Source organism: Nylanderia fulva, unplaced genomic scaffold (assembly GCF_048542155.1).
Source record: "Nylanderia fulva isolate GAGA-0341 unplaced genomic scaffold, ASM4854215v1 Scaffold22, whole genome shotgun sequence".
Classification (NCBI taxonomy): Eukaryota; Metazoa; Arthropoda; class Insecta; order Hymenoptera; family Formicidae; genus Nylanderia; species Nylanderia fulva.
In genome coordinates this window covers 475,611-498,658 of record NW_028190285.1, presented here as the reverse complement: position 1 = coordinate 498,658, position 23,048 = coordinate 475,611, and the positions used below count along the sequence as shown (strand labels likewise).

The 23,048-nt window shown below is 36.9% G+C and overlaps 1 protein-coding gene and 1 long non-coding RNA gene across 3 annotated transcripts in view; one reads left to right on the top strand and one right to left on the bottom strand.

Annotated features, from left to right (window-relative positions):
• Positions 1–23,048, bottom strand: part of Scgdelta (sarcoglycan delta) — a 299,973-nt gene that overhangs the window by 267,839 nt on the left and 9,086 nt on the right. Inside the window, 2 exon segments of the mRNA XM_085482904.1 lie at positions 21,910–21,962; positions 22,299–22,524. The gene's annotated coding sequence lies outside the window, so the exon portion shown is untranslated.
• The window catches only part of LOC114932729 (uncharacterized), a 42,855-nt gene that overhangs the window by 16,837 nt on the left and 2,970 nt on the right, over positions 1–23,048 (top strand). The window contains exon 1 of one of the 2 annotated variants that reach the window (XR_003819945.2): positions 18,423–18,626. The exons of the other annotated variant lie outside the window; for it this stretch is intronic. This is a non-coding gene — a long non-coding RNA (uncharacterized LOC114932729). Of the gene's footprint in view, positions 1–18,422; positions 18,627–23,048 lie in introns of those variants that run through there. 2 annotated transcript variants of the gene reach the window in all.

The following is a 23,048-nucleotide window of genomic DNA, read 5'->3' as shown; positions in this document are numbered from 1 at the left end:
AACTTAATCCCAGGGTTTATTCCCTTATATAGTGTCGATGAACTCGAAAAGGAGTCTCTCGCGAGTCGAGCGCGACGAGAGAAGATGGAAGACGTATCTTTTTCTACAAGAGTTGAACGCATCTCGGAATATCTAAATTCATTACCGTTTGTTTCGCAAAGTTTAATTGAATAAGAGGCGCAGGACGGGAAGCTTAACCGTAAATCCAAAGACAATGGCAAGGTAGGATATTAATACGGGATACTGTGCGAGGAACAAGAAAGATAAAGATTGCGAAGTCAGGAAATTAATAAGTGCCTATGTAAATATATATATATTTCTCCCGGACAAACACACCGTCTAGCGAGATTCGGTAATTAAATTTTCGAAGATATCGGGAGGGAAACAGAAAGAAAATCTTACATCTAAAGATGTTTTCGCTCGCAGAAAACGTCAACACCTTTGACAGTTCAAAGGCGAGAGAGATCTCGCGCGCGCGATAAAATCGCGCACAATGATCCCGTACGGATTTAGGAGCGCCGGGAGTATTAATTCCGCGTGGCGCGACCTCGTGCTTTCGCGACCTGCGCAATTATCCGACCGAGCTTGACGTTTAAATTGCGAAAGTTGAGGGATCCACTCGCGACCCAAGTTCATTACGATTTTTCACAAAACTCGCAATCAGGTAAATAACTCGATTTCGGCCGGCGCAAACTCTTATTGCTCGCCATACGACGGCGAGTTCTCTTTAGCGCACCGGCTAACAGGATCGCGAGATGAGATTACGAATTTATCGATTCACGTAGTTCAAAAACCGGCGAGTGAAACACGTTCACGCGCTTTGCAAGCTCGTCAAAGCTGTATGAAAAAAAAAGGAAAAAAAGAGAGGTGCCATTTTTTTCTATAGAGGTTTAAATCAGGAAAATTCACTCGAGCTCGTCTTGGAAATTATTTCTTTTGTACATTCGACTTTCGTGTTTGTATATTCATTTTATACCGTATAGCCGAATGTAATTAAATAAATTTGAAAAAAAAAACGCAATCTCTATCTTTCAATATCTATTTTATGACACGGGACTAGTCGATTCAATCGAATGACATCGTCGACTCAATTTTCAGGAGTGACAAAACCATTCGTAGAAATTGAATATGTCGGAGAGAACGACACCGATTAAATTCGCAATTGAATTTTCTTCGTACACGCGAATATATACACCACGAAAGAAAGATCCATTGAAAATGGAATATTTAAATAATACATCTCTGTCCCGCTTCAATACATAATTCGATTCTTTTAGATAATTCTGCTCCACTTTTCACCGGTAACCGAGAGACAACAATAGCCGGTTAAAAAGGTAGCAAAGTGACGTCACTTCCTGAATTCGCGGTATGCCGCGAGTCCCTGCGAATGTAGAAGGGGATGTTGAAGGCGAGGGACAATGACGTTAGAATGAAGGGAGAAGACGAGGGAAGAGGCTGTCAGATAGTAAAGCCGTGATAGCCAGACCGACTCGCTGAACCTGTTACTCTATATATATATATATGTATATACATATATACAATATATTATATATATATATATATATATATATATATATATATATATATATATCGTCTCTCTCCTTGCGTACAATGTACCCCATGCACACAATACGGGCGATTGCGGCGTGCGCGCGCGTGTGTCGCTTTCGCTCGCTCGCTCGCGAGCAGCATGAAACGTCGAGCAAACGGCACTCTCGAATCATATCTCGAACGGAAGGCGCGCAACGTGCATTGTTTCGTCCGAGCGGCAACGCCTGACGTCGTCGACGACATTTCCTTCGCACTTTACACTCGCATATATACACACACATACATTCTCTCTCCCCCCTCTCTCTTTCTCTCTCTCTTAGATTCGGTATATCAATATTATCCTTGTCATTTTACCTATATAGGATGTTTTCCGCACTGTATTTTATTAGGTGAAACTTGTAAGTCATTATAGAAATAAAAAGATGTAGATTTTATTCTCGTTAGGAAATTCTCTCATTTTTCTTTATGTTAATGTTATAAAGACAATTTTTCAATATATTATATACAGAGAAGTATTTCTTCTAACTATATAAATTTATATGTTTTATACTTTATGTAGACACACAAATACACACACAGATTGTGTTCCGTATTTATTATACAGGTACAAAAACACTGTTTACAGAAATAAAACATAGAAGGTTTGGGAAAACTGCGCTAAATTCTCGTTTAAAGAAAAAAAGCAATAAAATTTCGTAACACATCGCAGTCAACGAGTTATCTAGCTGCAGCGTATAAAAAGCAATTATCGCATATTGCTATATATTTCCGATTCGCCGTGAGGCCGCCGCGCGAAGCCACGAGTTTAGCCTAGTAACGAGTTTTCATTAAAAAAATTCCTTTCGCCCAACGTGACCAGCGCGTCAGCAGTAACAGCAAGCAACAGAACGGAGTCTCAACGCGAAGCGGACGTCTCCCTTTCCTTCCTGTTTGCCAGTGCCGGTCACCCTCTCCGTCGCTTCGCAGCGTAATTTTATTTCTCCGATTTTAAGCGACGCTCGGGGCCCTAATTTCGTTAAATGAGTTGTTTGCTAACTCGGTTAAATTCGCGAGCAGCCAGCCAGCCAACCAGCCAGCCAGCCAGCCAGCTATCTAGGCAGGAGAGGCAGCAGTCTAGCAGTCAGACAGGCATGCGGCCGGTCGTCGGTCGACCGACCAACCAGCACTGAACCGGTCGACGAGGTCTCGCACGGGTAATGGTTTGACATGGTTATTGACGTTTCAGGCCGAAATCTAATTATTTGATATACGTGCTTGTCTGCCGTCACTGCGGCATACAGATACGTCAACCATCAACGGTGCTCTCCTCCTGTTTGACCTTCTCTCTCGCTCTCGCTCTTCATCTCTCCCTATCGTCACTCTCGCTACAACGCTTTCCGACTACCTCTGCTACATGTGACCATAGCTGCACACGAGTTACAAATTTTACAAAGAGTATCAGCATGCTTCTGATATACTTAATTAACAATTTCGAGAAAATCATTTTGATCCATGAGAAAAATTGGAATTGTCAAATAAATTGTTAGTATAACTTTTGCTAAAGTATTCTCGATAAATACGAAATCTTCTTTGTTAGAATCTCGTGTTTTTTTTACAGTACCAATAATATATTATATAATAATGATTATTTCGTGGATTTGAATACAATAATTCCAAGATAGATAAATTAAATTTTTTTCAAAATCATAGAAATATAAATTTCATGGAAATATATTTAAAAAGAATCATCGAAATAATATCCATGCGTATATTATGTAAATAGATGAATTATAGCAAATACAGATATTAAAATGCTTTGAAATAAAATGCTGAAATTTATATTTAGAGAAATGCTATTTCTATAATTTCAATTATTCTTTTTTAAATATGATGTATCTCGGAATCATTCTACATCATGATCTATAAAATAATTATTATTGCACAATATTATATACAGTGTATGTACATTATATTATATGTGTATATACATATATTAGAGAGTCAATATAGGTACGCGCGCTCGCGAGAGCCTGAAAAACTTGTGTCCAAATGCAATTAAATTGTGGTATACGAGATGCGATGCCGGCAAATACTCTCAATAGTGCCATGCGTTAAGCATGCGCGCTACCAAAGTACTGTTAGTTAGCATCTGATCATACAAGAGCGGTCGGTTGCGCTACTCTGTAACAGCGTTACGTTATAGGCCGGCTCGTGCAATATGCTCTTCCCTATCTCCTTCCCGATCCACCCCCGCATCATGTCTTCCTCTCGACGTCTGTGAGGGTGAATCTCGGGGCAACCAACTATCGGATGCGGTGATAGTTCACTATAGTCGGTACACTATACGGCTTATGGCGTACTTAACATAATTACAAGACACCGTAGCATTGTTCCATATCACGATGCGCCTCTAGGACAAACGATAGTCAAGATCGAACTTTAGTCGCGAACCGATTACTGATTTTCGGTCAATCTAGCGGACTATGATCGGTTTACAAAACTGATCCTGTCGTTATCCGCTGATGTGAATTTATTTGACAATACATTTAAAGTGACTAGTGTGAATTATTTAATTGTTCATCTTTTTACACGGTGAAAGTTTCATATATTTATTTATGCGGAACGATGAATTTGAAAACTTTACCGCGAACTTTATCGTCTTTTTTTTTCAAAATTGTTCTCGATCGCGTTTATTACAGCTACAATATATTCGGATGCTGTGCATAGTTGTGATGTAAGTTTGCAGGCAAAGCATAAAGTCGCGTAACTTTCATTCCCTTTTATAATTTTAATTATTGCCATAAAAAATGCCTTGAACGAAAGAAGAAGACTGACTTTGTTCACAAGCAGATAAACTATTATATCCAAAATCAATCGCACTTTTCATCGGCGCGGCGATTCGAGAGATGAACTGGACTTTCTTTCGTTTTTCGAAGAGAACGAGAAGAACGATCGAGTAGATTTTCATCGAATATCACGACGATTTTACAGCATCAGCTTTACGTATATGGAAATTTAACCAATTAATGCAAAAGAGAGAGAGAGAGAGAGAGAGAGAGAGAGAGAGAGAGGATAAGTACTTTACCGGATGTGTCTCTATCTCGCTCCGACTCGCAATACCATTCCTCTGCCATTCTACGCACGCCAATGCTTTTTTCTCCTCCTCTGATATTTTCTCGTCCACTAATAGGAAGACGCTATCAATTGCGCTTTTTTCACAAAGCTCTCATTCGGCGCTTTGCGAAAAGCTTTCCCGTGGCGAAAGAGCACGCGTGTCGGCGCTTCGCGCGTTGCACCGTTGCAGATAGCAGGACATCCGACCGGCGTGTTTATACACATGTACATGCATATGCATACGGTTACATACGCAAAACCACGCGCACGCAGATATGCGTACAGGGTGTACCTATACGCGGTGGTAGCTCTCGTGATACAGGGATGAACTTTACGCTCTGCTCTACTCGCTCGTGTATATATCCGTGTGTGTTCACCTCTACAAGGTGTCTTTCTGGGAAGTAACATCGTAATTTCATTAGGTATCCCACTCATCGACTCATTCGCTTGCGCTCATCCTTCGGTCGCCTCTTCTCTCTTGCGTATACATGTGCAAACAATGTCTTCCAACCCCTCCCTCTTTCTATAGCGCACGCGCTCTATTTTTTTTCTTTTTTTTTTGTTGAGCCACCCCCGGTGGCCTTATCCTCCTTCTTATCGTCATCACCGTATCGTCGATCATTCTTCCCTCGATAACGAATAACAAATAAATTAGGCGCGCACATCGAATGCTTATTATTAACTCAGTTAACGCCGATTAGCGGCTGCTCACGGAATATTTAGCGGGCACACGTGGCTTATAATAATTTCGCACCGCGGGGTTGCACTCTCATGTAATATCATCGTAAGCGCTGATTAAACGCGAGCCGGCCGTAACGATTGCGATATGATACGGCGACTGCGGTAATTTTGTCGGGAGTATTACGGGCGCAGTAATGGAATCGATAATAATTACACGGCCGTGAGAGCAGCGCGACGCGCCGTTGTCCTCCAAGCCTTTTTTTCAAAGGCCATCCCACCGGCTTTACTCCTGTCTGGGTTAGCGGACTGCCAGGGTGTTAAAACTGAATGGTTTCTTTTATACAGGATGTCCCATTTCTGCCGGATTAGCGCGGAACTTTCGATGAATTTGCACTTGTTTCTCATCCTTAACCGGAATTCCGTCTCGACGGAAATCGTCGTTTATTACAACCTTTCAATTTTCGATATTAAATATCTCATTTAAACTAACAATTAAGTCTAGATATTGTTGTATAAAAGCGCACACAAAGTTTAATTAAATTGAAATTACATTACTTCGAAATTAAATGAAAAGAAATACAGGTTTGCTGTATTTCTGCAGCTAAATTAAATCTAAATGATTTCAACAACGGAATCAACAACTGTATCCATCTGTTGTGTGCTACGTTACTGATCCCAATATCAGTTCCACAAGCACGTATCAATTTGTTATATAAAATAAAACGTCATTCTATTTATTCGTAATGCAATTTATAAAAAAGAGACTGTCAACCTATATATTCAGAGAGCAAAATATTTGTCACAACATTAAATTCATAAAGCGTCAAGTAATTTTCTCCTGCATTAGCTTATTCGCCTATTCTTGAATCAAAATTACATCATAAATGTAATGCACGCACAACCTTTGCATTCAATAATCTTCTATAAATTCTAATATTCCTGTATTATGGCGTATATAAGAAATAACTCTATTATGCATAAAATCAGTGTGTTCTAAAAATCAGAACGAGGATAAAAGAAAATGAAAAATTTTGCATAAATATTGAATAAAATGTAGCACGTGTTATAACGTATTATTGTATATCGTATTAGCCATTAAATGTGAAAGGACGAGGAACATCAAGAGAAGGACCAAGCACATGGACGCAGACGTCCGGGTTTCGTGACAGGCGAGCCGTTTGTAAAACTTGGTTCGTTGTCGACGAAACCTGCACGATCTGCAACCACGTCGACGATGCGTCATCGCGATGGAGATGCCTCGAGTTTCATTCGCGCGTATTGTGGAAATAACATACGTGCAGCGTTAAAAACCGCAATACCTCAAACAAAATCGTAACGCGTGAAACATTGACGCAAAACATCCGTCATCCGAAACGAGGCAAGTAATATATCGCGAACAAAATGAACCGAATACACATGTATATATCGTATATAAATGCGATTCTGCACGTATAAAAGAAAATATGGAACATGGATTAAAACAAGAAAACATAAAACATATAATTAATATCCTGTCACATGTGAAAGAATACACATTTACAATTAAAAATTATTTCTCATTGTTTAGAATACAATTAAAAATAATTTTCCTTTTACAGTTATATTCTGTCGCAACAAAATATTGTTACTTATTGATAAAATTTTATATACTGCCACATTTTTTTAGTAATTAGACACGCTTTACGCGAAATAATTTATTTTTTATCGTTCTTGTAAATGTAAAATTATAATATAGATACTTTGAATAAAGAAAACAATTCTTCTTAGAATAATAAAATATAAGGTGATTATAAAAATAATAGCTTCGTAACATCGATAATAGTTGGCTTTAGTTATTTTTATTTATAATAGCTATAGTTATGAGCACAACATTCTGTTTCATTTTGATCAGAAAATGAATTTCATATTTTTCAATAACAATTACGTACAAAATAGATATTTCCTCCCTTCCCGCAAAAAAATATATTATATGATACTCATATGGTCGATATGCGATTACGCCATACTAAACGCTTTACGCGACTCATAACTTGTTTGATAATACCACTTTAGAGCCACTCGAGAATCGTGATTTCAGGATCTCGGGAACAGATTAATATAAGCAGCTTCTTCTCGAGAAACTGGATAAGCTCGTCCATAAATTAAATAAATGTTACCCTTCGTTACCAAGCTAAAGTTATCGAATTAAAAAAGGAGCGCGCAAGCCAAAACGCTGCTTTGAGAGAAAAATGCATTTAAAGTTTTTATTTTATCTTACAGAATACTTAGAGGCATAAACCACAACTCCATTAAATATTAACAGAATTTAGGTGTCCCTCTAGGTATATTCTTTAAGATAGAATAAAAATTTTAAATGCATTCTTTAAAATAATGCATTAATGTTCACTTTTCAGTCACTGTTATATATATATATATATATATATTTGTAAGTCATAAATTTTTATTTGTCTTCTAAAATCTTTAAGATTTTTGACAAATATCTCTCGACACGTCAAAGATCGCAACTTAATCCCGCAGAATTCTCAACGGCCGTCTTTCGTTAGTTTATGCGAACGGATGCTCAAGAAGGGTGGAGCAGCCGATCTAACGAAGTAGCGGGGATCACTCGAGGTCTGCTTAGGGGTTTCCTTAACTCGAGATTAACCCGAGGTTAATTCACTTAGAAGGACTTGGCCCGGGCACTGCTCCGGGCTGCTATTAAGTATTACTATTCGGATTAGCATTAGCAGTTTAATCGAGTCCCGCGCAACGATGCCGACGCACACGTGACTCGAGTACGTACTCACGTGCAAATTTACACGAAGGAGTGCATAGGTGGAACTTCTTCTCGAAAATAATTCCCGAGGCGATCGCGTTCTCTTAATGACGTAGGATGTATAAGGCGAAACGACTTTTCGGGATTATCGCGAATGCAGAAATAAAACGATGTTTACAGTTAAAATGCAGTTGCACTCGCGCGGTGCTTCTATATGACATGCGAAACGTTCTCATAAATTACGTCATATGTTATCTCTATGTGTCGTTTAATTAGTAGACAAAACGAGAATGCCGGATTTTGAGTTCACAATTATAAAAAGATTTATTTAAAAATATTCCTGTTATGTATGCCTGATATGCGATCTTTTTTTTTTGCTATTTTTACGCCTAGCTCTTTTATCATGAATATAGGACAGAGTGCAAATCAAAATATATATGCAAATTAATAAAAAATTTATTCAAATAACTTGTCAGAATTTTCTTTTATTTTTCTTTTCTTTGTAGAATTATGTATACAGGTAGTATTATATATTTTAATATGAAGATCTTTATAAAATGATATATGATAAAGTTGCTTATAAAATGTTTATCTGTAGTGTTTTATTGCCAATATTTTTAATTTGCAAATCATAGCTATATAAAATAAACTTTTTTCACAGAAATAAAAATATTCTCCATTATTTATAGACGAACGACTTGAACACCAATTTCTACGCGATATTTTCTATGTTTTATTTTTGTTTTGTGTAATTTAAAAGTAAAAAATATAACATTAATATAAAATTTAAATTTTTTTCACGGAGTTTTTCTACACTTACATCAATAAATATCCATCTATGCACAAACTTTCAAGAGTATTAAAATAATAAAGAATATTAAATTAAAATATCTTTTTAAAGTATCAAAAAATAATTTATGTAATAATTTTTTCTTACAGAATATTTAAAACGTTCGATAAAATTTATTCTCTGTAGAGAGCTTATTTCAAGCTATTAATTTATATCGTATTATTAATAAAAATATTCATATATTACCATAATTCTTAATAAAAATTGTGAAACGAGTTTATTTGATTATTACAGTATAATTTTTTAAAAACAAATCGCCATTATCCTTGAACAACTTTACACGTTCATTTCCCTAGAGCCCTACTATGTTTTACGTTTCCCTTTTTTTCGTCCTCTCCCGTCCTTTTCTTTATATATGTCCATCGAGCGAAGAGGCCATTTCTCTCTTTTCACCGTCTCCGCTCGTTTCTCGACTTCGTTAATTAGAAACGCGTCACGTATTAGCCATTAACGCGGTGACAGAAATGGGTGTCTTTCTGTCACCGCGCGTCGGCGTCGTTTAACGCCCAAAATGACCGTCCTCGACTGGTTACCAGGGATATCGGAAATCATAACGTATCGGCATGCACACAGCATAATAACGAGGGCAGGGACCGATGCGTAATGATGATTGTCTATTACCTGCGAATGGTCCAAGCGTGATCGATGGCGCGTGTAGTGATGGTACTGACATTCTCGCGCGAAATATGAATCTTTCAAACCGATCTGAGCATCGATCCTTTGCAATCAAACGACACTCCAACGATGCTCCAATAATTTCGAAATAATATCAAAATTTATATTATACCTATATATGCAAATGTCTGTGCGAGAAGCTCGAGGTAAGTTTGTAAGTCCAAAATTCGCTCATTATATGTATATAATTCACTTAAAATACAGCTTATAAATTATGAATTTCGACCATTTCTCTGATGAAATCTGATTTGATCGAATTTCCTTTCGATCGAGCATCCGCACTCGATTTGCTCGAAAATTGCGAGCAAGCGTTGCTTCGAGGGCCATCACTACTCACGTGCGCTCTCTCTCCCTTCTTCTCTCTCTATCTACCTATCTCTAGTTCTCTCTCTCTCTCTCTCTCTTTGTCTATCTCTCACCACCTCGCTCTCCAGGTGGCCTTTCCGCACGGGCGCCGTTCAATACTCACGTATGAATAGCGATGCGAAATCGGACAGCGCGACGCGAATTCGCGATGCACGCCCGAGACTCGTTTAAACGCATCACAAATGGCGTGCATCTGCCCGACGAAATCGTCGTGCTAAATAGAAGCTGGGAATTTTTACGCTGTCATAGAGACCCGATTGTTTTCGCGCAAAAATAGGGTAGACGTGTCAAAATTGACGCAGGCAACCTGATATCGCGGTATAAACTGGGTACCCCAAATCATTCGCACTTTGTTCGATAAAATTTTATAAGAGTTTTTACAACAATTTGTAATTGAGCTTTATCTCGATAGAAAATGTTGAATCACTAATCATTTTTCTGTCATTAAACATGCAAAAACTCTCTAAAACTTTTTATTAATGAAACTAATAAAAGTAAATATGTCACTTATTTTGTATTTAATTTCAAATGTATTTCGATAAAATTTTTATACTATCGAGCGCAGAAAATAAAAAATTTGGACTTTATTAATTATATCTTTTATTTCAAACGCAATAGATTTTTCAGACATGAATCAAAATAAATTGAATCAAAAGAATTTGAAACTAAAATATTTGCCGATGTTTCAAAAACATTGCAAAAATAATAGTGCATTATTTCTATTATAACAATTGCAATGTCCTCAAGTAATAGATGGATGTCAAAACAATGTGAATCTCTGAAACACGCGATTTTGCCTCGAATCGTCTATTGAAAAAAATAATTACAAGTTACATTAAATCTTATATTTCTAACAATTTAAAACATATGAACCGAGAATTAGAATAAGCAAATTAATAGTCGATTAAAGCAGAGGTAGCTCCGAACATCTCGCGCAATCAAACGAGAAACTGCCTCTTCTTTCAATTCCATGACAAACCGAAAGCGGCCTCGACCATAGAGATAGGGGACCAGCGCGATTCTAGTAGGATGATCGACGGGGTAAAAAAGAGGGATCTAACGAGAAAATGCGAGCAACGGCGGCGGCGGGCAGATTTCAATTACAAACAGGAATGTATGTGCAAAGTGGCGGACACTGGGCATAGTATTAAAACCGACGGACTTGGCTTTTCGGTGCGGACTCCGAAGAGAAAGAGCGACGAGCGGAGGAGTAGGGGATGCTCTCTTGCATCACACGAGCTGGCCAGCATTCATCCGGTCCCATTGAACAAGCCCTGGCTGTGCTGCAACCTCGCACAATGCCGGGCACTCGCTATTGCGCGAGAGTCCTATTATTTCATCGGGCTCGTCCCTTTTTCCTTCGATCCGCGTACGCGATATATCCCTCGTACGTTCGACCGCCCCCAATCTATACGTGTGCCCTGCCCGATCTCTTTCTTCCTCTTATATTCCCCTCGTCTCTCTCTCTCTTCGTGCACACCGTATTTCGCGTTATTAAGTATCATCCTGGACCGCCGACGACGCTGCTCACGACACGGGCGCCCGATCGATTTTCGACTCCCGCGCTCGAGACACCGGCCGAGCTAGTCTTAAGGATGCACTACTTGCATCTCTGCACCTGCATCTCGTCCGAAATAAAAAGTCTGAGATTACTATAGCTGTATTTTTATACATATGTACATACATAATACATACATATATACATATGTATATATTTTTAAAGTAAGATATAGATATAAATCTAAAATATATATAGGAAGAAAGAAGTAATAAAATATAAAAAGATGCAACTATATGAAAAGCAGATTTAAGGCTTCTTTGTGCTACTTTTATTATCTACTTTCTCTCTGTCTTTTTCAATATTTTTACTTTAAATAAACCTTTTTTAATATCTGTCAGATATTTCCGTGAAACTTTTTAAACAAAAACTGATATTTTATTCAATGCCATAAATTTTGTAAAAATACGTGGTAATCTTTTCTGTTGGTAAAGATTTTTTCCGGTACATTATTTTTATGTTTATTTTGTTTTTTCATCTATGTTAATTAAATTCTTTTTTTTATTCGTGTCGAATAAATTAATATAGACATTAATATTGCAACTTTTTTCTTGTGTTGTAAAGTAAATAGATCCATTATGTGTACAGTCTCTGGTGTTCCTCTTATGCCTATATACGTACTAACAGAAAGCAGTGATAGTTCTTGACAAGCACGTGACGTTTGCGGCCGTCCTGCTGAGCATGTAATTGTCATATATATCGCGTAGGCAGTTACTTGCATTGCTACTGAGTGAGTGTTCTTTCTCGCAATGCATTAAAAGAAACATGTTTGATTACATTGAAATGTCTGAGTTGAATACATTTCTTCAGCAGCACGTCGACGCTTTGCATGCGATACGAAAGAAAATAAATCTATATGAGCTTCGAGAAAGAATTTCACGACTATTATAATTTGTAATAAAATAATAATGATGACATTCACCGAAGCGAATGCTAATAATGCATTTATTAAAACAGGAATCTATTGAAATATGCAGTTTTGCACAAATAATTTATTTTTGATGTATTGCACCAGATATGATCAGTCAATGTTTGCGCGGAAATTACAACTGACAGTTATCTTTTAAAGTATTTTGTTGTACACGTTTTAAAAAAATTATTTTTTATTAATATAAGTTGATTAACTTTAATTTATTAAATATACTCTTCCACATGATATAGAACGTAAAAACAGATCAATATTTAGGTATATCTGATACAGATACATATTTTAAAATAATAAATTGATCCGCTAAAAAAATATATATACATATACATATATATATCGATACATATATATACATCGATATATATATATATATATATCTGCCGTTTTCAGCGCTTTCAATAAATATATAAAGCTGCGGTATTCGATAACTCGTTTCAATCCTGCACATATATAAGTCATATTGCAAAATATACAGTCTTATACAACTAGGCCTTCTCGAAGCCGGCTAATCCAACAATAACGACGCGGTAGCAATCGCAGACGATCACATCCAGCCGACTCTTTCCGCATTAGGGAACTTAATTGCGCCGAGTAGATCGAGCGAAATGCTGGACGCGAACTCGTTGTGCGGTACTCGTGCGGAATCGCGTATTGTCTCCCAACCAACCCTTCAAGCTCGCTTCGTCGCCCACACCTCCCTCGTCCCCACGTGCGCACGACCGTCCACGGTAACGAACCATCGCCATCACCATCACCGACCAGCAGCAGAGCGACGCGACCAGCTTCACCCTCTCTCTCCCTTTCGTGCGCGCGCGCGACATCAGCGACGCTGTGTGAAAGCCGCTCCTGATCATTCGCGCGTGCTATATTATTTTTACCCCGGCGAACTAGAGCGGCGAAACACGTAGCGTTATCAAACAGCGGCTTTGTCTAACTTTAATTGAAAATATTGGAATAAATTTTCCAATAGACGTCGTCGATGAAACCACCACCGCCGCCACAACCACCCACCCGATACAGAGGGTATAACTGAGAGTCGCGCGGGGAAACAGGAATATATCAGGAGGGAGGGGGAGAGAAGAGGTCCCATCAACGTGCCAGAGAGAGAGAGAGAGAGAGAGAGAGAGACGTAGATAGGTAGGTAAATAGCCGTTTTGCGGACGGGTTTATGACGCGGGATTGTTATTCAAAAACGAGAACACCGCGTGGCCAGTCGACCGTTTTCGGCTCGATTGATGTTGCGCCGACACTCACACCTCCTCCTTCGTTCCTACACGCGGCAGGTAGCTCATGACGGAATCAACGATTGCCATCGTGCAATAAATGGAATAACATATACGCATACACGCATATGTATACACTGTGTTAATGTATGCGTGTCGAAATACACGATGAAATCGGTCAGACCGCGAGCGAGCGACGCTGACACCTGCTGACGATTAATACACGTCCTTCGTGTATGTTGCGAAGACCTGGTCGTTACTCTGGGAAAGGTCGCAGCTATTTTTCACGGACCCTTTGGCGGACCTGAACCGGCGGTTGCCACGTCCGTCGACGATTACGTCGCGGTAATCTAGCTGATGATAAGCGGCTGTTGTGGAAAATATGTCAATCCAGCAATGGTCTCACCACGTCGTGAGAAATATCATTTTATATCGTGAAAGATGTGCGAGCGTAAACATTTTATAGATTTGAACAAGGATTTTCAAATAATATATATTAACTTTTTATTTAAGTTATTTAAATCTAATTGAGCGACAAAATCTTTCTCGCCTAAATTAATAATAGGTCAAAGAAAAAAAGTATGAATCGTCGCTCTTGTTAAATTCGACGATGATTAATGAAATTCAACAACGACGGACAAAAATTCTCTAATAAAAAGTCGACGCGGAAAAGAAGAAGGAAACTCTTTCCGATCGATATAAAGATTGATATGATCAATGACAAGTCAAAGATAATTATTCATTATCAAGTTGACATCAACACACGTGAAAAATTCAATGAAGATGAGATGTTGCAAAGAATGCAGTTATTCAAAAAAATTAACGTTTCCTTCGATTATAAAATTCGTAATGAGAGAAGAAACAAAATTAATCATTAGTCATTATAATTGAATGTTAACTCAATGGCGGCAATACGGTTGCAGGTGGATTCGAGGGCGGAACGGAAGCGAGTTCACCGCTCATCCGCGTCAGGATGAAGCCGTACCCCTCATCCGTGACTTCTGCGTCGCGATTCTCTCCCCCGTCTGTCTCTTCTTCCCTTTCATCCCCCTCGTGCCCCCGCTTCGTTAACCAGCCCTCCACTGGATGCCTGGGCCCGACGGCGCCGACCTTCCTCTTCCCGGGGGCGGGACCAGGCAGAACCGGAAGTACCCGGATATGAGTTTCCGGCGCGGACAATTTGCAACGCGAAATTGAATGATCGATTCCGATAATCGTCCCGGGGGCTGTTCCTACGACTAGCTGCGCGATTTCGAGAACGGCGCCGTCGCCGATGTCGAAAACGAATCGCCGGGCCGCCTCGCTATTACAGCGATTCGTTATCATCATTACCGGCAGTGACGAACGCGGGATCGCTCCAGGGGAAACGAAAGAGAGTGAATGGAATCGAGAGTGCGCGGCCGACCTTCCATAGCAATTGTTGCAGCGGTTTATTTGCGAACGCAAAGACTTTTCTTCGATTCGGATGGATCCAGAACAAATATCAAAGACGTGCTTATGATGAGGCCAATAGTTGGATAGTAATTATTAATATAATCACTGATTTCCAGAAGATTTAAATTATACTAACAATTTTAGAATTTTCACTCTTCGAACTAATTGAGTGCGCGGCCGACCTTCCATAGCAATTGTTGCAGCGGTTTATTTGCGAACGCAAAGACTTTTCTTCGATTCGGATGGATCCAGAACAAATATCAAAGACATGCTTATGATAAGGTCACAATAGTTGGATAGTAATTATTAATATAATCACTGATTTCCATAAGATTTAAATTATACTAACAATTTTAGAATTTTCACTCTTCGAACTAATTGAGTGCGCGGCCGACCTTCCATAGCAATTGTTGCAGCGGTTTATTTGCGAACGCAAAGACTTTTCTTCGATTCGGATGGATCCAGAACAAATATCAAAGACATGCTTATGATGAGGCCAATAGTTGGATAGTAATTATTAATATAATCACTGATTTCCAGAAGATTTAAATTATACTAACAATTTTAGAATTTTCACTCTTCGAACTAATTGAATGTTTTCTTAATATTTTCCTCGCAATATTCACATCTCTATCTCTGTTATTGGAATCAGCATAATTTTATTAACAATGTTGTTTAACGAGATTATGGCAATAATGATCAGCTGCATTACGCCTCGCAAGCCGGCCAGGCCTCAGGCAAAGTCAACCTGCGTGTCATCGGCGGCGCGTCGAGCATGATACAATCGATAATGGCGATTAATAATACGGATATCGCGATTATAATTAGCAGAATACCTGCGGCGAGGGGAGAAGGCGCGTCGTTTAGCGCGACAATAAATTTTCGCCGTTATTCGCGTCGGCCGATTTGATCGACATAAAATTCGTCGCAATTAAACGCGATGCGCGAAACCGCATTTTGACCGAGGTGTCTCTATACCGTTTCAACAATTGCCGCGTCGTTTTGTAATATTTCAGCTCGAGCTGATGTGAAATACACCAATGATAATAGCAACTTCGACGTACGTATATATGTCATGTAATTTTCAACGTTGAAACACCCACTATTTCCGTATGATTAAAACGTGCGACCCGCATTTACGAGTAATTGATTTTTGTGTAAATTCACTGGCAAGAAACTAAAGACGCTAATTTAAAAAAAAAGCGGCATCCCTTTTGCCCGCATTTTTATATATGTATATTTCATATTTTTATTCGTGACCTATATTATACACGCACATATACCTATATTATAATACAAAACGAATCTTGTATATTTAACATAATTGTCGCTCTTATTAATTCTTAACTATTGTCATTTGAAAATGTCTCGAAATGATTTTTGACGTGACAAAAGCGTGAATTCGATTTCCGACAACGAAATTTTCGGTGAGCCCGCACATTTGTGGAGCAAGCGTGCTGGATAAAAGAAAACTTATCTGTGTCTTTCTCTCTGTTTTGTCTCTCCCTCTTTCTCTCTCTCTCTCACACACACAAAAGGACGTTCGCATAGCGGGCTTTTGTGCGATTCGTATCGTCAGTAGTAGTTGGTAGCTGCTGCAGAGCCTGCAACGCTATTACCGCCTTGCCTTGCCGGCGACAGAACTGAACTCGAGTGGCACATTACGACTGTTTCTGTCGACTGACGCACCGATAGCGTCACCAGTTTCCACGATTCGTTCAACATAATTCAAACAAAAGTTCCCGAAGTTACGGCCGTTGTGTGTACAGTAATGTCGACGTCATACGTTCGTACATCGAATCAATGCGTCGCGAATTACAATCCAACGAGGCGAAGGTAAAAGGAAGAGAGCAGTCAATGCTGCTTGAAAATCTTGTTTTAACGTTGTCAAAATTACAGAAAATTATGTATTATATTTCATTCATTTGCTTAATATTAAAAATTACAAAATTAATTATATTAAAAATATAAGATTTATCATTTCACTGAGCCATTATATATAAAAGGCTATATAAGATCGTACTATTTTAGTAATGAAAATCATCGATGATCGATTCTTGATATTGGTTGATAAGAATCAATTATAATCGATATAAACATTTCAATGTTAGAATATATATTCTTGTTCTGAACGAAGGATTTAATTTCCTTTTGCAGACGCGCGTTAAATCGATAACAAACTATACTCAATTTATTAGAATGTATTCAGAGCAAAATAAACGATGCAAGATCGATCCAATCGTCTCTCTTATGTAACGAAAAGATGAAAACAGTAAAGAACAATATAACGATACGACTAGATTCTTGGATATTTCATGATCCTTTCTCATCCCCATTTTTCTGAAGAAAAGGAAAGAGACAAAAACAGAGAGAGAGGGAGATTGATTCTGGCAGAATCACTTTCTTAAAGACGATTAAGCGAGCGAGGTAAGCGACGGTCCGCTGCCACCATAAGGAAGAAAGAAACTTTTAGACGTCAGCCTGCTAAAAATTCAAACGCGCGAATTTTCCCCGGGAATAAATTTCCAAGTTTCCCGGCCGCGAGAACAGCCGAGCAAATACATCGTGCCAAGCTTACCCAGCGCGCGGTCCAACTAGAAAGTTTGGCGCATTGTCGGTGAATAAACGGAAACGATTGTTGCGACACTCGCAAGAGGATGGAAGCTGTAACTTTGCGGACGCGCGATGTGCATTTATTGGTCTTCGCGATTGGCAACGAATGCGTCTCATTATGTAAGGTAAAGTAAATCAGAATAGAGCGTTTTATGATAGAGTAACTCGTTCAGAAAAAGAAGAGTACGAGAACATTGTAGAACTCTTAAAGTATCAAGATACTAATATTGGCGAGAAAAAAATCATAGATTACAAAAAATTGCCATTCTCACTCTTGTGAGAAAATTTCATTCTTAATTCTTACGAGATAATGTTTTCTCATCTATCGTGTGAATCGTGAAAAGGTGATTAAGATGATATCGATAAAATATTCAACACGAAGAAAATATTTCGATTGATGCAAATTGAATACACTAACAATAAAAGTGATATTTTCTTGCTCTTTTTATGTAACCAGATTATTTTTATAAATAATCTGAAGATTACCATACAAAACAATCCACAGAACATTTCGATAATTAATTAAAAATTGGAAAAAGTAATATTTTAAATGTATATTATATTTTTTTGTTATATTTTATTATGTATAAATACGCTCTCTTCTCTTTTTTCTATATAATATATTATAATAGGTATATAAGGTTATATAATTATATATAAATAATAATTATAAAGTAGAATTTTGATCAAGAAAATCGTATGCAAACAACAAAATGGTTTATTACGAAACTATCGAATATACCTGACTATAAGCAGAAACATCGCAGCACTTGGGTCAATCATGGATGTGCTTTACACGAAACTGCTTGTCGTAGTCGGAATAGCTGTGCCAGTCGTGACCAATCTTAACCACAGAGTACCAGTTGCTCCGGATCAGATCATGGCAACATTGTTGAACCGTAAGTGCATCTCCTATTTGCTATACAGTGTATGTGTTTGTGTGTGTATCTTATATTGTTTCTATGTATATCCTTTCGCGTGTAGTAAGAAAATAAACTTGAATCGATTTAAAGTAAATTTCTTGCCCTACAAATTAAAAAATAACTCTATTCAGCTATAAATATTAAAAGTAAGACTGTAAATTATAATAAAAAACATTTATTATTTTAATAAAAACAATGTTTTAATTTTCAAAAGTATAATATTTTTTGCTAATATTTATTTCATTATCAATTGTCTTTTCTTCTTTATTTCCAAATTGTCTCAAATTGTGAACATATCAATTCATTTCTATTATTAGAAGAAAACAATTTCTATCGCAATAAATTTCCTTTTCAATTTATTCTTTTTAATTACATTGAACACGATTTTCCAGACACACTTTTTTTTAAGGAAAAAACATAATCAAAGACATCATCAAACTTTCACCTTGATCAAAATTTGCTTACGCGATAATTAATCAAATAATCAAATAACAATGACAGTTTTATATTTGAAATAAAAATAATAAAAATTTATATAATTAAAACCTGTATTTAATTAGGCTGACGGTTCCATGATTAAAATGTGAAACAATTTAAAGGATAGCAACAATTTAGCGAATCTCTTCCTGTAGCAGAAAGAGTGCAACGGTACGTTTCGTAACGAAACGATAACAATGAGACTCTCGCAGATATACTAGCCAGCTTTTGTTTGAGACTGGGTGCGGTGGTATTTGGCGCTGGTTCACTGGTATTTACTAGATTGCAAATTGGGGCGGAAATAGCTTCCGGCCTGTTCAGGACGATTATATCGGATATCAGGCTGCTTCTGGTCACGGCCCAAATGCACTTCATATTCCTGACGGCAAGAATCTCGGGTTAGCCGATCACGTCGTGCCCTTATAAAGTGTGCTTCATTGCACTTGAAGCAATGAATCCTCGCGAGTAATTATGTACAAACTGCTGAACCGTTCAATTAAATAAAACAATATAAAATCATGCGAGTCGGTATTTTTTAGTTAATCTCTGATTAATTTACAAGCCAAGAATGTGGTTGATAGGTATATAAGTAGAAGGATAATAGACAAATTGGATATCATCCAGAGAATTACATTCCGATAATCAATAAGCTTTTAATTCCCGTAAGCGTCGCTTAACCATGCCCGATATTTATCAAAGTCGAACGTGATATTTATCGGAGTGCAGCGCCGATATTTATCGAGATGCAACTGCCGTGTTTGTCAACGGGGGTCTCGTCCGATGTATTTGCGAGAACCGAAATCGTCCAACCGCCATCGAAATTATTCCAACACGTAAATAATGCAAACTTTTAATTGCCGATGTAGTGCCACATTGATTGACAACGAGAATTGTATTGCAATAAAATTACCAATATTGTTTTCAAAGGGAAAATTCTTATGCGATTTCAATCTTTATAATTATGGTAATTTTTCACTATAATTTTTTTATTGTCAACTAAATTATAAAATTAATTTGTAAGACTGTGAAATTAAATAAAGATATTAGTTTCGTATGCTTATATCAAACAGAAACCAGGTAGAAAAAATGTGTTAATTTCTGAAAAATTTTACTCCAGTTTTGACTAATTGTAAAACAAAATTTTATTAGCACGTGTTGAAAAATATATTAATAATACCAAAGTTCAACTTATTTCAATCATTCTTCCCTAAAGCATAATCTGACATATTTCAGTAACAGAAAATACAAATCTGATTGGAATGATCGATTCCGCGTAAATCTACTTCGTGAAAACGGTGGAAGATTGCCATAAATGGCGGCAAAATTGATGGAGATACGTACTTTTATCGACGTACTCGAAAAAGATAGACAGCTACAGCGCTGAAGCGGGCCGGCCCTCAACAGTTTGATACGGTTTACGGTAAACACATTTCGGTGGCAATCACGTCATGGGGCAAGCAAGCAGCAAGCCAGCAAGCAAGCAAGCAAGACCGACAGAGCCAAAGAGTAGATGATGCTTCCTAGGTTAGGGAAGGTGCGCGAGTGGTCGCTGAAGAGCTCTTAGCCGACCCTTTGTTGCCCCTGCCATCCCCACTTCTATCATCACGTAAGGGACGACAGGGGCTACGGCAGAGCTAGTATGGGGTTTAAAGGGTAGCCTCGCTCTTGGCCAAAGGCCTCTGATTTACTTAGCCTATCGAGTGCTCTCCCAGAGATTCATTCGCCAAGAATATCGCGTACAGAGTGTCCAACAACCACGCAATGCCTCTCAATAATAAATTCCAAATATGAATATTCTAATATTATATACTATATAGGTAATGCATACACACTCAAAGAATTGTATGCGTATATTTATTCATGCATTTTAACATGAAATATCAAATATTAAATCTGAGATCGTATACATCGCGTTTACGTTATTTATCCGTATTTTATTTAATAGCGTTATTTACATGATTAAATCAACTATTTTTTAGGGTGGATCTATCTTTATTGGCCATAATTATTATGGCTACATTTAGCAGAGATGCAGCTTTGATCTCTATCAGAAAGCTCAATGAATGAGAGAAATTCCTTCAGGCTAATTATCGTCGCCAGTGGATGAGCGTAATTTTACGCTCGGATACGATCGTAAGAAATCACGATCGTTTGTTTTACATCGTTGAATTTAATTTTGTTTTAACTGATATAAAGCCAAGTCATTGATAAAAATAATTTCATTGATATTTTTTCTAATTACATATATATTATTATTATACTTATAATAAAATTTATAATAAATTAAAATTCATTAAAAACATTCATATTACATACATTATTTAATTGGTCGATAACTTGAATTTACATCAATCAAAGTAAAGCATTTTCATATGTCGCACTACATAAATGGACAGACTACAAAAAATTAGGATAATTAACGGTTGTTAAAAGAATAAGTTATTTATACAAACACAATTGTTACTATAGACAATTAATAAAATTAAATAATTAATTAATTAAATCATAAGCGCGTTCTTTAAATAAAATAAATAAGTAAAATCTGAATTGAAATTTTTTTATACTTTATATTTTATACCTTAATTTACACTTGTATGTGTAATATGCTGTCATATATATGAAAGGCATCTATTAAAAATCCAATCTAAGTAAGTTTGATCTAATTCATTCGAGTCCATCCATTTAAAGGTAACGAATCTATCTACAATTTACAATCTAAAATCCACAATTACGATCTATAAATTCGTTACCTCAAAATTAAATAAAAGTTTATCTCACTCACCGATGCACAACAGCGGTTGATATTCAGTAGTTGATGTTCAAGTTATACGTTATCTGTAACATACAAATATAAAATCAAAGTTATAGCAGCGTTCAAATTAATTACTATTTCAAAAAATTATTATTGAATGCGCCGAACTTTATATTTGGTGCATAACAACAATGAACTATATATAAATATATAATAAAATAATTTTATAAATTTAAAAAATTTTTAATTTTCTTAAGTAGAAACTTTTATATCGGATTTATGTTGTATAAATATTTATATAATATGTCTTAAAAATGTATATATCTTTAAATTTCTCTTATTTAAATTATTCGAATAAATTAACTGAATTTAATATGTGATTTGTAATAATTAATATACAAATAATATACGATATTCACCTTAGGGTTGCTCTGCCGGTGCCCGATGCCTCTCCTAGGCCTTCTCCTCCTCTCAGGTTGTCAGGATCGTTGATTAACACGCACGATACTTTTAACGACACTCCCGCACTCATACGCGCGATACTTTTAACGGCACTCCCGCACTCATACGCGCGATACTTTTAACGGCACTCCCGCACTCATACGCGCGATATTTTTAATGGCACTCCCAAATTTTACGCGTTGTCTGTAACATACAAATATAACATCTAAATTATAGAAGTGTTCAAATTAATTATTATTTCAAAAAATTGTTGGGCGCGCGGAACTTTATAGTCTATGTTAAAAAGATTTGTCCCCCGAACAAACTTTACTTCTTCATATATTAGCATAAATATAGATGTAATATTGAATAAAAGATTCTGATATAACAATTATTGAGGTCACATAAAATGTTTATAAATAGAAATCTAATTCTTAAATAAATCTCTGCTTAAATTATAAATCTTAAAGATATATATTTGATTATACATGTATAATATATATTGATTATACATATATAATATATATATTAAGATTCTATTTTAAAAATATATATTTTTAAATATATTTCCAAATAAAATATTTTATATGCACATTATATTGCTATAGCATATATGCAATGAAATGTAAAGCGGCATATTATCAAGAATAATAGCCTATTCATTATAACAAGTACCTGAAGATGCCGACTATCGAGAGAAACGAGTATTTAATATTCAAAGAATTACA